Source organism: Canis lupus, chromosome 25 (assembly GCF_011100685.1).
Source record: "Canis lupus familiaris isolate Mischka breed German Shepherd chromosome 25, alternate assembly UU_Cfam_GSD_1.0, whole genome shotgun sequence".
NCBI classification, from domain to species: domain Eukaryota; kingdom Metazoa; phylum Chordata; class Mammalia; order Carnivora; family Canidae; genus Canis; species Canis lupus.
Window position 1 is genome coordinate 42,837,254 of NC_049246.1, and position 16,230 is coordinate 42,853,483.

Consider the following 16,230-nt stretch of genomic DNA (forward strand, 5'->3'; position numbering starts at 1 on the left):
CACTATTATTTGCAGCTGATGAGATTGTATACTTAGAAAACCTAAAAGAATTTATAGACAAATTTTAGAATTAATTAGTAATTGAACAAGGTAATTAGACTCGAATAGATCAATATATATTTCTATATACTTGCAGTAAACAAATTGAAACACAAATAGAAATCAGTATCATTACCAAAAGCATCAAAAACCATCAATAATAAAGACAAAGCCAATAAAAGTAGTGCAAGAACACTACACTGAAAAATCATAGAACATTTGCTAAGAGAATTTAAAGAAAGCCAAAATAAATGCAGAGATATACCATGTTTATGGATTTGAAGACTAAATAGTGTTAAACTGTAAATTCTCCCCAATTAACCTACAAATCCAATATAATTTCAATAAATTGCAAGTGGAGGTAGACAATAGGTCCCTGGGTCCAGTGCTCTGGACCACTGCCACCATCAATGCAAGAGAAGAAATGTCTCAAGCAGAACTCCTCTCTGGGGGCCTCCTTTAGGATGCTTCTCTGAATGAACATGTCCTAGAACCTGGGGTGGTCTCAGAATGATCGATCTCAAGGATTACATCATTGAAAGCCCTCCTCTCATGGTGACAACCCAGCAAAATGGCCCTGTGGCTAGCCTTCGAAGGGATGAGATGGAATTGAGATTGGTGCCATCCCCCAATACTGAACTCCCCATGGTGGCCATACAAGGCTTGTCCTTGACCTACAACCAGACAGGACTGGGGATGTCTTTAGAAGTTTTATGGATGATCTCCAATCCCAGGGAAAACATAAGATTCTGGAGCTTCCTGACCCTCAGGGACAGGATGTCCCCAACCATGGTGGGAGTTGGTGAAACCCACAGAGCAAGGGCTACTGCTGGTGCTTGGCTGGGGCCTCCACCTCCTGCAGTAACTATGCAGAAAGTCAACATATGAAGGGGTGGTGGGACACAGAGCTAACTCCTCCCCCCACCACCACCCTGGAGGTGGCCAGTTGGTTTTGTTGCCTTTTTAACTGTTTTCTGATCCCCTTCTCATATTTGAACTCTGAGTGACAGTACTAAGGTGTCATACTAGTTTTTTCTTGCTTTTTGGTAAGGGAATGAATTCATTATACCTCTGGGGTTGTTATGGGTTAGCTATCCCAACAAAGCCTGGCTGGGTCTGCTCTCTCCTGACCCCAGCCCACTCTGTGGTGGCCTGTTCAGTGAAGGAGCCTTTCTCTCATGCACTGGTTATATGGAGGGCATCAGGTGGAAGGCTGCCCATAACCTCCCTGTCTGTGATGTTCACAACAAAGAGAAAATCTGCTGGAATAGATTCCTGAGGACTAGAGAGAGCTCAACAAAACATTGGTTTCAAATAAGATTTTTCTGGAAATTGACAAACTGATTTAAAAATATACGTGGAAATGCCAAGCTTAGCCAAGACAATCTTGAAAATGAATAACAATGTTTAACTTGCTATAGAGTTACAGTGATTAAGACAATGCAATATGGGCACAAAGATTTTTTTCCATATATCCTCCGCCATCATTCAACAAATTATTTAAAGTGTCTTTAAAATACTTAAAATGTGTAAGTAGAAGTTAAGTGTAAATTGGAATGAAAATAAAAAGAAAGGGGGGATGAGACATAAAACCAAGGTCTGAGAGATTTGGTGGGACTGTGGCTCTGAGCCAGGGGTCCGTAGACCCCACATTGAGAAACATGCATCTCTTTGGTCTTCAGGCTATTTCGAGCTGGGAATAGGTAGACAGTCCGTATTAACTATCTCCACTTCTATTTTCCTTTATCTTCTTTGGGCCTCCAGCGAGGTTCAAAGAGTGAAGGTGAAGCTTTTCTCAAGCCCCATCTTCTCTCCTCCATGGTTGGAACCATGTGCTCCCAGGGGAAGAGGGCTGACTTAGTGGTGAATTGCAGAACACTGATTGTTGTTTCAGTTCTGGTGATGTAGTGGATTTATCAGCAGACAGATAAAAAGGAATGAGGGTTCATAAGCTACAGGAGAAATATCCAATTTTCAGCTGAAGTGGAGGAAATCTCAGTAGAATTCACACAAACCTACATATTAAGGAGATTGACAGATCTACGTTGGGAGTACTTCGCTTAGAAAAAGAGGACATTCAGACCAGGTCCCCCAGAGCTCCTCTGTCCTAGACCACCCATCCACCAAGTCATGGTAATCCATTCCTCTACCTTTCCAGTCACTGATTCATGGATGGTCAGGACTAAGCCAGTGTGGACCAATGAGTTGCTAGAAGTTTGCCTACTGCTTTTGTGTTAAACAAGCCAGTCTTTTGCTCCAGGTGGCTCTAAAGAAGGCAGCATGTCCTCCAGCTGCTGCTAGTAACCATAACAGGCACCCACAACTGTAAGTTCGAGCTGGTGCTGGGGCATCAGAGCAGAAAGATGAAAAAGTACTCAGACGACTGATGGCATCATTGGGCCACTGAATCAACCAGCCTTGAAATCTGGGTCCAAATGCCAGATTTTCCATTACAAATATATTCTCTTTTTTTTTTTATATATATTCTCATTTTTAAGCCAATTTGGGTTAAGGTATTTGTTAACTTGTAACATCCAGAAAGTATCCTAACTTTTAAAATCCTCAAAAACTAGTATGTGAAGAAAAAAGGCTTCTGAAATAAAAATAGATATGTTTAAGAACAAGATTTTGGCTTAGTAGTCGAGATGTGAAGGGTAGAAAAGGTAAATGATGCTCTGCTCTTCATAACAGCATCAGACCCATGGGCAGAAGACAAGGTCAGAACCTAAGAAGCAGGCTGAACTTTGAAAGGTCCTGCTGGAACTTGAAGTGTGTGACTCTGGAGGCCTTTTCGTGACACATGACATTCTGCTCCCCCAGGGACAGTTCAGATTATTCAACGCCTGGAATGCTGAGAAGCAGAGGAAGATTGGAGGCTTGTGCAAAAGCAGGGTTCAGTAGATATGTTAGTCCTTACTGGACCAGTGGGGTAACCATCTTTGTCAGCTTCCCCAATGGCTTTAGTTCAGGGTTCCGTATTGAAAGATGAGTCTGGGCTGAGACAAAAGTTTATTACCCAGAGCAGGAGGCTCCCTGGGCCCTTGGAATTCAAAGTAGGGGCAGCAGCAGGAGCAGTGGCTACTGTAGCTGCAGAATAAAGAGTCCGGGCTTCCTTGTGGATGAGAATTGGAAGCAAAGAGCAGGAAGGAGCCTGGGAAATTTGGGTGTGAATGTTCGTTGCCAATTCCCAGGTCTCCTTCCAAGAGAGGGACATCAATAGGTATGACACTCCTGGTCCCTCCCTAGCCCTCCTCCTTCCCATGAGGGATAAGCTCTTAGATGTTCCTGGAGAAAAAGCACAGGCTATAAGTTATGATCTCTTCCTGCCTGTCTCTCTGGAGTTAGCCTGAGGGCAGAGAGGAGGCCGCAAGGCTAGTACTCCAGGTGTAGGCATTGTGAGAGCAGACCCTGCCTGGCTGTGGTGAGGTCCCTAATCATAGTGCCCACTGTGAGGAAACTCATTGTTGTGACATAACTAAGCCATGTCTCCCAATCTAGTTTTGATTCATAAAAAAACTGATGTCATAATCTCCAACTATCTGACTTCTTCTCTCTCTCTCTTTCTCTCTCTCTCTCTCTCTCTCTCTCCTCTCTCTCTCTTAAGTGGCTTTGAAATATAGCATGTAAAAGGCATTATTATGGGATCCCCTTAAATCCCCACAAAAAACAAGGTAAATACAGAGCATTAGCCTTTGCTTGGAGATGTGCCTGTTACAAATGAAACTGCCTCCCTGGACAGGCCCAATAGTGACTCACCACTGTCTGCCAAAACATAGGGCTCAAAGGGCAAACAGAAATCAAGAGGTTTTAAATATCCAGCATGGGGGATCCCTGGGTGGCGCAGCGGTTTGGCGCCTGCCTTTGGCCCAGGGCGCGATCCTGGAGACCCAGGATCGAATCCCACATCAGGCTCCCGGTGCATGGAGCCTGCTTCTCCCTCTGCCTGTGTCTCTGCCTCTCTCTCTCTCTCTCTGTGACTATCATAAATAAATAAAAATTTAAAAAAAAAAATTTAAAAAAAAAAATAATAAAATAAATAAATAAATATCCAGCATGGATCCTGCAAAGAAAAAGGGAGTCACAAGCAGTCTTGGGAACAATTACAAAATTGGCAAGAAGACAAATGCTACTTTCTGAAAAAAGAAGCCATTCAGATATGCAGATCTCCCCGACGATGTGGGTAGCATAGTGCCAAATTGGCCTTCAAGCGGGAACTATCCTATTAAAATTAAGTTCTACGATGGACTCTCAACACTAACTGGTGACTTTCCTTCCCTCTATAGTTTGAGCTGTCTGTTCTCCACACCCCAGATTGAAGAAGTCTCTGCTAGATTCTGATGGCTGTAGGAGTCCTGGGATTGGGGAATTGTCACAGATTATACATTGCTAGCTTGGCTACAAACTAGCTTGTGTCAGGTTTTTTTCTCTTTTGTGGGTTGGAACCAGATTTGTGATATTTTTATTCTTATTAATTATATTTGTATATTTATGTAATTATATTATTATATTATTATTATTATTATTAATTCTTATTATTCTGGTAACCCTCTTGTCTCTTGGAATTAAGAAATAAGAGACCCACGGTTGGATGCGCCTAGACTGGTAGTGCTAAGAGGAGCACAGGCAGCTGCAGCCAGAAGGATGAGAATCTGGACTGCATCCAATCCTCTGCAGCTAAGTCTAAGTTCCCTCTGCCAGAGGAAACTTTGGGGCCATAATTTCTTTGGGAGACTAGCCTAAAAACCAGGGGAGATTTCATTTTGGTTCCTTAATTTTACTATGGGATTTAATAATGGGAGGGGATGTCAGGAAAGATAGCAAAATAGGAACTGCCAGAAATCCATCTCTCCACTCAGACAACAACCGTACTAGCAGAAGCTGTCTGAAGTCATCACTTTGGCACTCCTGAGTATATTTGAATGTTCGCAGCTTCCAGGAGAAAGCCTACCCAGGAAAGCGTGGCTAACTTTGGCCAATTTCAGCCTTTAACACTACAGTAGCCATCTATCCCCCAAGCCCAAGCCCAGCAGCAGGCAGCTGTGCCCACATTTCTCAAGTGGCTTGGTGCAGCCAGCGGGGGCCAATAAGGAATTAGTCTTCCAAATATTAGGATTCTGTGCCCTGATTGCTGATGACAGCTTTTCATCGCTGGGGTGTAGGCATAGAAGCAGGCAGCCATTGATGGAGTCCCAGTGGTTGGGGTGGTTTCCTGGGGCCTTAAAAGAGCTGCACCTTGTTTTTTTGCTAGTTGGTTTGTTTGTTGACTCAGTTTCCTTTCAGTTTCTTCCCTTTTGGAAGCCAGACGTTTATGATTCAGACCTTCAAAAGCAACAATATACAGGGGAATTTAGAAAGCCACTGTGCACCTACCCAGGGACAGATGCAGGCTAAAAGACCTAAGCTTTCTCCTCAGGCTCATCCTCAGCCCAGAGTTATATGGCAACCATTTCTTTAAAAATGGAAGGAAGGGGCAGCCCGGGTTTAGCAGCTCAGCGGTTTAGCACTGCCTTCGGCCCGGGGCCTGATCCTGGAGACCAGGGATCGAGTCCCACGTTGGGCTCCCTGCATGGAGCCTGCTTCTCCCTCTGCCTGTGTCTCTGTCTCTGTCTCTGTCTCTCTCTCTCTCTATCTCATGAATAAACAAATAAAAATCTTTAAAATAATATAAATAAAATTAAAATGTTAAGGAAGCAATTACATCTACATATCATCCAAAAGAAGTAAATACTTCAAAAAAAATCTAACTAAAGAAGTGAAAGACTGCCATGGCATGCTGAAACTACCAAATATTGCTGAAAGAAATTAATGAAAGCCTATAAATGGGAAAAAAATCTCATGTTCATGGATTGGAAGACTTAACATTTTATGATGTCAGCACTACCCAAAGCAGTCTATAGGTTCATCACAACCCCTATAAAAATCCCAAAAGCCTTTTCACAAAAATGGAAAGCTGATTCTCAAATTTATATGGAATTGCAATAGACTGAATAGCCAAAACAATCTTGAAAAAAGATAAAATTAGAAGACGCACACTTCCCAACTTTGAAACACAGTACAAACCTACAATGATTGAAACAGTATGGCACTGGCATAAGAACAGGCTTATGGAACAGTAAAATAAAATAGAGAGATTAGAAATAAACCCTCATACATATGGTCAGTTGATTTTCAATAAGGGCTCCACTAGCATTTAATGAGGAAAGGATAGTCTTTTCAGCAAAAGATGCTGGGAAGACAAGAGATCCACATGCAATAATCCCCACATACATAAATTAACTCAAAATAAATCAAAGACTCAACATTAAGAGGCAAAACTATAAAATGAGGGAAGTCCTTGTAACACTGGGTTTGGCAATTATTTCATGGATATGACACCAAAAGCATAGACAACAAGAGAAAATAGATAAATGGCACTTCATCAAAATTAAGACCTTTTGTGCATCAAAATACATTACCAAGAAAGTGAAAAGACAAACCCACAACTAACATCATACTCAACAGTAAAAAGCTAAAAGCTTTTCCTCTAAGATGGGGAATAAGACAAAGACGTCCATTCTCACCACTTCTATTCAGCATGGTACAGGAAACCTAGCCACAGCAATCAAGCAAAAAATAAAGTGCATTCAAATTGGTACAGAAGAGGGATGTCTGGGTGGCTCAATGGTTGAGATTTCAGCTCAGGGTGTGATCCTGGGGTCTGTGGATCAAGTCCCACATCAAGCTTCCCACGAGGAGCCTGCTTCTCCCTCTGCCTATGTCTCTGCCTCTCTCTGTGTCTCTCATGAATAAATACATAAAATCTTTTTTAAAAATTGGTACAGAAGCAGTAAAACTGTCACTATTTGCAAATGATATGACACTATGTATAGAAAACCTTAGAGACTCCATCAAAAACTATTAGAACTAATAAATCCAATAAAATTGCAGGATACAAAATCACTATCTAGAAATCTGTTGTGTTTATATACACTACAACAAACAAACACAAGGAGAAAATAAGAAAACAATCTCACTTAATACTACATCAAAAAGAATAAAATAACTAGGAATAAATTTAACCAAGGAAATGAAAGACCTGTACTCTGAAAACTATAAGACACTGATGAAAGACATGGATTAGAAGAATTATTATTAAAATGTACATGCTACCCAAAGCAATCTACAGACACTGTAATCCTTATCAAAATATCAACATTTTTCACCTAACTAGAACAAATAATCCTAAAATTTGTATGGAACTACAAAAGACCCCAAAGAGTAAAAACAATCTTGAAAAAAAAAAAAAAGAAAACTAGATGTATCACACTCCCAGATTTCAAACTATCCTACCAAGATATAGTAATCAAAATGGTATGGTGCTGGCACAAAAATGGACATATAGATCAATGGAACAGAATAGAAAGCCCAGAAATAAACCAACAGATAAATGGTCAGTTAATCTATGGTAAAGGAGGCAAAAATATAACATGGGGAAAAGGAAGTCTCTTCAATAAATGGTGCTGGAAAACTAGACAGCTACATGCAAAAGAATAAAACTGGACCACTTTCTTACACAATATACAAAAATAAACTCAAAATGGATTAAAAGCCTAAATGTAAGAGAAAAAACCATAAAATTCCTAAAAGAGAACAAAGGCAGTAAACTTATGGACTTAGTCTTAGCAATATTTTTTTTTGGGGGGGGGGGGATCTGGCTCCTCAGGCAAAGGCAACAAAAGCAAAAATAAACAATCAGGACTGCATCAAACTAAAAAGCTTTAGCACAGTGAGGGAGATCAACAACAAAATTAAAATGCAACTTACTGAATGGGAGAGGTTATATCCAAAATGCATAAAGACCCCATAACAACTCAACACCAAAAATACAAACAGTCCAATTTAAAAATGGACAAAGGACCTGAATAGACAGTTTTCCAAAGAAGACATACAGACGGCCAGTAGACACATGAAAAGATGCTCTTCGGGGAGGGAGTATAAATTGGTACAGCCACTATGGGAAACAATATAGAGGTTTCTCAAAGAGTTAAAATCAGAAATATCATATGATTCAGCAATTCTACCTCTGGGGAACTGGTGGGTAGCAAGGATGAGCAAAATAGGTGTAGGAGATAAAGAAGTAAAAAATTCCAGTTCAAAGTAAATAAATCATGAGGATGAGAAGTTCAGCATGGAGAATATAGACAATAATATTAAAGTAACTTTATAAAGTGACAGATGGGAACTACACTTACCATGGTGAGCATTTCATAACGCATAAAAATGTCAAATTACTATGTCGTGCACCTGAAACTAATATAGTAGTGGATGCCCACTATTATTTAAAAAATAAATACTTTTTCGGGATCCCTGGGTGGCGCAGCAGTTTGGCGCCTGCCTTTGGCCCAGGGCACGATCCTGGAGACCCGGGATCGAATCCCACATCGGGCTCCGGGTGCATGGAGCCTGCTTCTCCCTCTGCCTGTGTCTCTGCCTCTCTCTCTCTGTGTGTGACTATCATAAATAAATAAAAATTAAAAATAAATAAAAAATAAATACTTTTTAAATAATAAATAAATAAATAATAAAAAAGAAAATGAAAAGACAACCACAGGACAGGGTGGGGGGAATATTTGCAAGACAAAAATCTGATTAGGGATTCATATTCAGAATATATAAAGAACGTGTGAAGCTTAACAACAAAAAACCACAAAGAACTCAATTCAACACGGGCAAACAAGTAAACAGTTCTCCAAAGAAGATATACAAATGATCAACATGCCCATGAAAAGATGCTCCACATCGTTAATCATCATGCTAATGTAAATCAAAACCACATGGAGGTACCACTTCATACCTACCAGGGTGGCTGTAATAAACATTTTTAAAAGAAACAACCCCCCCCCACCACACACACACACACACACACACACACACACACACACACACTAACAAGTTATTGGTGAGGATGTGAAGAGACTGGAATTCTGGAGCATTGCTGATGGAAATGTTGAGTGGTCTAGCCACTGCGGAAAACAGCTTAGAGGCCCAAAGAATTAAAGGTAGAGTACCACGTAACCTAGCAATTCCACTCCTGAAGTGGGGCCCCTCAGAACCAACCAGTGGGCAGGAGTATCTGAAGTTGCAGGTACTAGTTCATTCTTTTGACCCAGTTGGTAAAGAACCACTGCTTGGAGCCCCTTCAAGGGCCCTCCTCCACCACCTGCTGCCCTAGTCACCCTCACCTCCCACCCCTCAAGACCTCCCAAATCAGCAACCTGGTGCCAATGAGTCCTTAAGGAACCTGCTCCAGCCTTCCAGGGTGATCGTTCTCTTTAGAAGATACGGAGCAGAATGAAAGCAAAGAGACTACTGTGGGACTTTGTTCTGATTTGATTAAGTGAAATCTCGTTTTGAATTTGCGTTCTGCCTCCCCATCCGGTGCTTTCGGGACTTTTTCCTCTTTCCAGATTTGTTAGAAAGTCTACACTGCCCTCTCACGGCAGAATCTTGATATTGTAAGTCCCCTTAAGACCCATCTCGTACTTTTTGCTCTGAATTCGCCCTGTTGTCCATCCTGGAAAAAGAGAACTCTCTTCTCAACCCTGTAACGGAATAGCTCAATATCAAGGTTAGAAGGGCCATTATGTCCTTCGAGATAAGAGTGAAATAACTTAGGAATTGGTACATGAGATGATTTTCCAGATCTAGACAGAGAAGTCTTTGTTCACATTGTGAGGGAGGTCCTGTGTCTTTGACTCTTTCCCACCCCCTTTCTGAGCTGTCCATTTTCCTAGGTTCTTGAAATATTCATGTTTCAGGCTTCCCAAGAACAACGTATGTCTGGACTCTGGATTTCCCCCTTAGGCTGGAAAGCTCTGAAGTGAGCCCCACTCTGAGGACTCATGAAGGAGCGATGGGGTATCTGAAGTGTCAGAGCAGTGACATGGCTTCTGGAAACCCATCTGGACAGCCTCCACCATTGCACAGAGCCTGTTGGCTTCTGCTGGCTTGTCCTACAAATTCTCCACTCTGAGCGCTTCCCACAAGTAGAATCTCAATGGTTACTTGAACAGAGAAGAAAGGGGAGTAAAACCACTGGAGTTGCATTCGTGTTCCTATTTTCAAAAAACAAACCAAAACAGCTTCATACAAATATAAAATACCAATGGTTTTAGTCAATTTATTAATTAATGAGGGCCCCAGAAAGGCATTAAAACTAGTTCAAAGGAGATTTGGAAGGAGTGAGATTTATGTCCGTCAAGGCAAAGGAATGCTGAAATGAATTTGTTAATATATACAAAACTGGTTACTATCCTACTGGGCAAGAAATTATCTGAGGTCATCTTTTCTAGCAGACAGTAAGTGATTGCACCTCTCCCAGACAAAATCCATGTGCATTACCATGGCCAAGACTCATTTACAAAACTTTCTGATAAGAGTCATTTATGTTATTATAGGTTTTCTGCTAGTTAACCTCTACCTCTTACAGTTATAAAATACCTGAGGCAATAAAAATTCAGTCGAAGTTGGATAACCAGCACTGCGCTAAAAGAATAACCAGTGATCTCTTCATTTTTCTTGACCATGTATGAAATAGGATGTGTACATTGATGTTTTAAGGAACTGGGGCATGATGGTCCCCAGCCTCTGGTTGTCAGCATTCCCCTCCTCCTTTGTTCATATAAATGCCAAACTTGTTTATCACTTTTGAGCCCGTAGGTGGTTTTCTCCTATGACATTGTCAAGTATGTTTATGCCAGTTGTGGGGGCACTGAAGTCCCACTGAGCCAGGTTGGCATCCCAGAGGGCTCAGTGTGGGATAGCACAGAAGAGCACCTGCATCTGGACTTTCTAGGTGGGTCTGGAGCAGACTTGTTCTTTAAAGGATCAGATAGTAAATTTTTAGGCTTCACAGACCCAGAAGCTCTCTGCAGCAACTACTCAGTCACTAGCACAAAAGCAGTTCTAGACAAAATGTAACAAATTATGTGGCTGTGTTTGGGTGCCTGGGTAGCTCAGGACATTTAAGCATCCAACTTTTGATTTCAGCTCAGGTCACGATCTCAGGATCCTAGGATCAAGCCCTGTGTTGGGGCTCTGCACTCAGTGGGCAATCTCTTGAAGACTCTCTCTCTCCCTCTCCCTCTGTTCCTCCCTCCGCTTTCTCTCTCTCTCTCTCTCTCTCCCTCCCTCCCTCCCTCCCTCTCAAATAAAAATAAATAAATCTTTTAAAAAATCATGTAGCTGTGTTTCAATAAAACTTTCAAAACATGCACTGGGCTGGATTTGGCTCATGGTCCATAGTTCATCAATCCCTAGTGTATTAGACTGCTCAGGCTGCATTATAAAATGCCACCAACTAGGTGACTTAGACAACAGGTATTTATTTTCTCACAGTCTTGGAGGCTGGAAGTGTGTGCTCAAGGTATTAGCAAATTTGATTTCTCTTGAGAGCTCTCTTCCTAGCTTATAGATGGCCACGCTCTCACTGCGTCCCTACATGGTCTTTCTTGTGTACAGGAATAGAGATAAAGAGAGAGAGGGAGAGATCTCTAATGTCTCTTCCTATTCTTAAAATACCACCAGCCCTATCAAGTTTAGGCCCCACTTTTGTGACTTCACTTAACCATTATTGCCTCCTTTGGGCTCCGTTTTCAAATAGAGTCACATTAGGGGTTAGGGCTTCAAAATACCAATTCAGTCCATAACCTGGTATAGAAAATATAGCAGTCTTCATTCATTCATTCATCCAGTAAATATTAGTTGTGTTTACAGTAAGCCAGCCCTAGACAAATCCAATCCTAGCCCTTGCCAAGCTTTGATGCAGCAGAGGAGGCAAAGTTTAAACAAGGAATTTTAATAAAATGCAAAGACAAAGTTAGCAGGCCAAACAAACATAGTGCAATGAGAAAATTACATTTAATGTGAAACACAAATGTTTATTAAAATGCTGAGTTTGAAGTCTTGGTGATATATCCAAGTAGAGATGTTATTCAGATGAAAAAATATATTGAATTGAGAACTCGGAATGCAGTTCTAGGCCTCAGACATTTGGAAGTCATTGAAACCATGGGAGTGGTTATGGTTGCCTAGGAGAGCAAATGGCACAAGATGAGCAGTATAAGTGTCTACACCAGTGGTTCTCAAACTTGAGCAAGCACCGGAGTTACCTAGAGGGCTTCTTAAAACACAGATTGCTAGGTCCCACCCACAGAGGTTCTGGCTCAGTAGGTCAGGGGTGGGGCCAAAAAATTTGCATTTCTGCCAAATTCCCAAAGAAGATGGTACATCTGGAATATGGTCTGATTTCAGAAAAAGAGATTTCAATTATAAACTGAACATAACCAGGAAAGATAGCTCCTTGTAACTTTCAGAGGAATTAAAACATCTAAGAAAAGTCCAAGATCTGACACTTCAGCTGTTGAGTCAAGAAATAAACCTAGACAAAAAAAATCACCACCACTATCACCATCACAATCACTACCACCACCACTAACACCTCCACCACCACCACCATCACCACCACCATTACCACCAACACCAACACCGTCATCACCGACAACACTACCACCACCACTGTACCACCACCACCACCAATACCAACATTGACATCACCACCACCACCAGAAACCACAATAGCATTGCCACCACCACCTACACCATTAACAATACAAACAATAACAACACCATCACCAACACCTCCACCATTACCACCACCACCACCACCACCACCATCATGGTAAATCTCAAGTACATTTCCCTAAAGTTGGTCATCTTGGACTATCCTGGATCACCTAATGCAGGACAATAAATACATTCCATTTGCTGCGTATCTCTTTAGCCTCCGTCTAAAGAATTTTCTTAAAGATATATTTATTTATTTGAGAGAGAGAGCAAGTGGGGTGAGGGGCAGAGGGAGAGAGAAAGAGTCTTAAGCAAACTCCTACACTAAGCAGGGCTGGATCTCATAACCTTGAGATCACGACCTGAGCGGAAACCAAGAGGTGGACACTTAACCAACTGCGCCACCCAGGGGCTCCTCCATGTAAATAATCTTTAAAGAAGCAATCTCAATAGGCACTGATCAATGAGATAGAAGTTGTTCTAGCACAAGAGGTCTAAAGGTAGATATCCATATCCTTGAGTAGGACTTAGCCCTTGAGTTAATTTAATCACCACTGACGTGAATGTGGCTCTATCATTGGTGCTCCAGCCCAGAGAACAATTTGGCCCCAGTGGACCCTGGAAGAGACAGATCTCAAAATTTAGTGGAAAGGTTACCAGCAAGGACTTTAGTGTCAGCCAGCCCTGGATTTGATTTCTAGATCTGTCATTTACTTTCAGAGACCTAGGGCACATTCCTTTCTATGTTTGTTTCCTTATATTAAAATAGAAATCATTCTAGGGTTTCTCTGAGAATTAAATTTTAAAATATGCAAAAAGAGCAGAATCCTTGGCCTATGGGAAGTACTCAATAAACAGTAAGTATTTTTTGTCACTATTTTCATTTCCATTGTTGTTTGGAGAAGAAATGAAAAGTTGAAGAATGTTTAAGCAGCTCGTAAAGTTGTCAAAGGGCTTTAATAGCTTGCTATAAAGTGATAAAACAGAAGTTCTGCTAACCTTAGGCAAGAGGCTTAAGAGAGTCACACAGGAAATTGAGTGGCCTTCATACTGTTGTATAATGAAAACCCATCACAAGAAAGGAACACCCTTTTAAAACCCTTGCTGCCACTGCCCAGGCAAACAATTAACAAAACGGGGAAAATGCAAAGGCAGCTAGCAAAGAATGCCAAAGAGAGGCAGAGAGCCATGCAAACAGGGGGAAAAAATCATTCCCAGATTTACAAATAATGGGCAACAGGTCATTTTGCAGAGAGCACTGAAGCAAAACGCTCTTCATCCCAGCTGGAGCAGTTTGATTTCACTTGGAGCTACTGCAGGTACAGAAGCTGACACACTCCTCCCAAAGAGTAATGGAGCCTCCAACACCAGGAAGCAGCTACTCAGGGCAGGATAGTATCTGCATTTAACACAGAATAGTATTAGCTAAACCAGGACACGACCAAAGAGCAATCTTAGTGGGACCCAAAAAGTGACATTACATTTCAGAGCCCTGCTCAGATGAGTTTTCACTGAAGAAGAGGAATCTAAATGCATCTTTGGGCCTCTTCCACAGCCATAATTCTTTTGTTGTCTTTCTGAAGTCTCGAGTTGGAGAATCCTCTGGGTGATACCAAAGACTGTCTTGTTGACCAGAGATACCAGCAGGCACAGCACTCAAAGCTACAGAACCATTTCAGTATGATTCCTTTTTTACATTTATCTTTTATAATTGTCTCTCTTCCCATTTAGACTGTTTCTTCTTGTAAGAAAAGGCTTTTTTTTTTTAACAGATAAGAAAATAGCTTCACCGAAGTCATTTTTGCCTTCTGAGATGCATAAGCTCTGCTCCTCAGAGGGGTGCTCCCTGCTATATTCTCTGCTCTATCCCCACTGCCTAGAATACACTGTGCCTGCATAATGGTGAAACTACAATCTTCAATTCCTCCAAGTGGGAAAAACTGCCCATTGAAAGCAATTTTCGGTCTCCCAAGAGGTGAGGTATGAACATATTTTTGAACCAGGCCAGTCCTTTCATTTGGGAAAAACAAGAAGAATTTTGACCCCCATGACCTTCTCCCTCTGGTCCTTCTGACCAAAAGGACTATGCAATAATAATTGGGTTTGTTTAAAGCTGCTAAATTTATGGTAATTTGTTAAAAAATAAAACAAATAAATATAAAAAATAAAAATTTGTGATAATTTGTTATAGCAGCAATGGGAGACAAACACCGTGCCTCCAATTAGACAGTTATAAGGAGGAGATTTTTGTAAAACTGTGGCTCTATGGATCTAACTGTGATGGTGAAAAATGTCACTGAAAGTGTGGCAGGAGCCTTACCTCTGTGACATGGTCCTTCTCGAAAGGCATATCTTTGCTGACTATAGACTGGATGAACCCTGTGCCAAAGCACTATTTGGTCAGCAAGAAAAGCCTCTCCTACCCAGTTACTCTTGAAGGCTTGACCAAGATATCTTTCTGCTTCCCTCCTTCCCTTGGTGAAGGAGGAGCTCTTTCTTAAAATATGATATTGGGGCCATGATGAGGAGGTAGAGAAGAGAATTCAAACTTTCCATCAGTTCTTGGTGCTGCCAAGGACAGAGGCCTGATGTATTAGCAGAGTTCTTCCGAGAAACAGACAATAGGATCGAGAGAGAGACGGAGACAGAGAAAGTTTAAGGAATTCCTATGTAATTATGGAGACTGGCGAGTCTAAACTCTGCAGGGTTCATTGGCGGTCTGAAGACCCGGAGAAGAGTGGTGCTGCCATTTCAAGTTCAAAGGCTGTCTGCTGGAAAAATTCCTTCTTGCTTGGAGTTAAAAATCAATTCCACGTTCTAGTCAGACCTTCAACTGCTTAGATGAAGCCCACCCACATTACCTTAGGCAATCTTCTTTTCTCAAAGTCTAACAACTTAAATGTTAATCTCATCCAGAAATATCTTCATGGAAACATCCAGAATAATGTTTGACCAAACACCTAGGCACATAGCCCAGCCAAACTAACATATAAAATTAATCATTATACGTGGGTAGACTAGTTGGCTGGTTGGTTTGTTTGGGAATGTGCATATTTTCTAAAACAAATAAGTGCATGTAAAACATGAATTATAGGGCAGCCTGGGTGGCTCAGTGGTTTAGCGCCATCTTCAGCCCAGGGCCTGATCCTCCAAGATCGAGCCCCACATTGGGCTCCCTACATGAAGCCTGCTTTTCCCGCTGCCTGTGTCTCTGCCTCTCTCTCTCTGTGTCTCTCATGAATAAATAAATAAAATCTTTAAAAAAAAAACATGAATTATAATACTGCATATAATTATAGGGATAAATAGAGAAAGAAGTTAAAGTATTATAAGCTCATGAAATGCTAAATAAACTCTAGAGTCAAAATAGTTAGAATAGTCAGAAGTAACTGGAAGAGAGAAAGGTAATCCAGGAGTTTCAACTTACTAGCAGCATTCAATTTTTTTAATTGATTGTTCATTGTATTTTCCTTTATATATTTTCCTTTATACAGTTGAATTATTACATAAGTATGTTTTAAAAATAAATATATAAATTATTCAGAACTGTTTAAAAAGAAGAATAATGAGATCAGACTTACTATATCT

The 16,230-nt window shown here is 41.1% G+C and overlaps 1 protein-coding gene across 2 annotated transcripts in view; it reads right to left on the reverse strand.

Annotated features, from left to right (window-relative positions):
- LOC100686622 (nuclear body protein SP140-like protein) overlaps positions 1–16,230 on the reverse strand; it is a 42,473-nt gene that overhangs the window by 9,293 nt on the left and 16,950 nt on the right. The window lies entirely within an intron of this gene.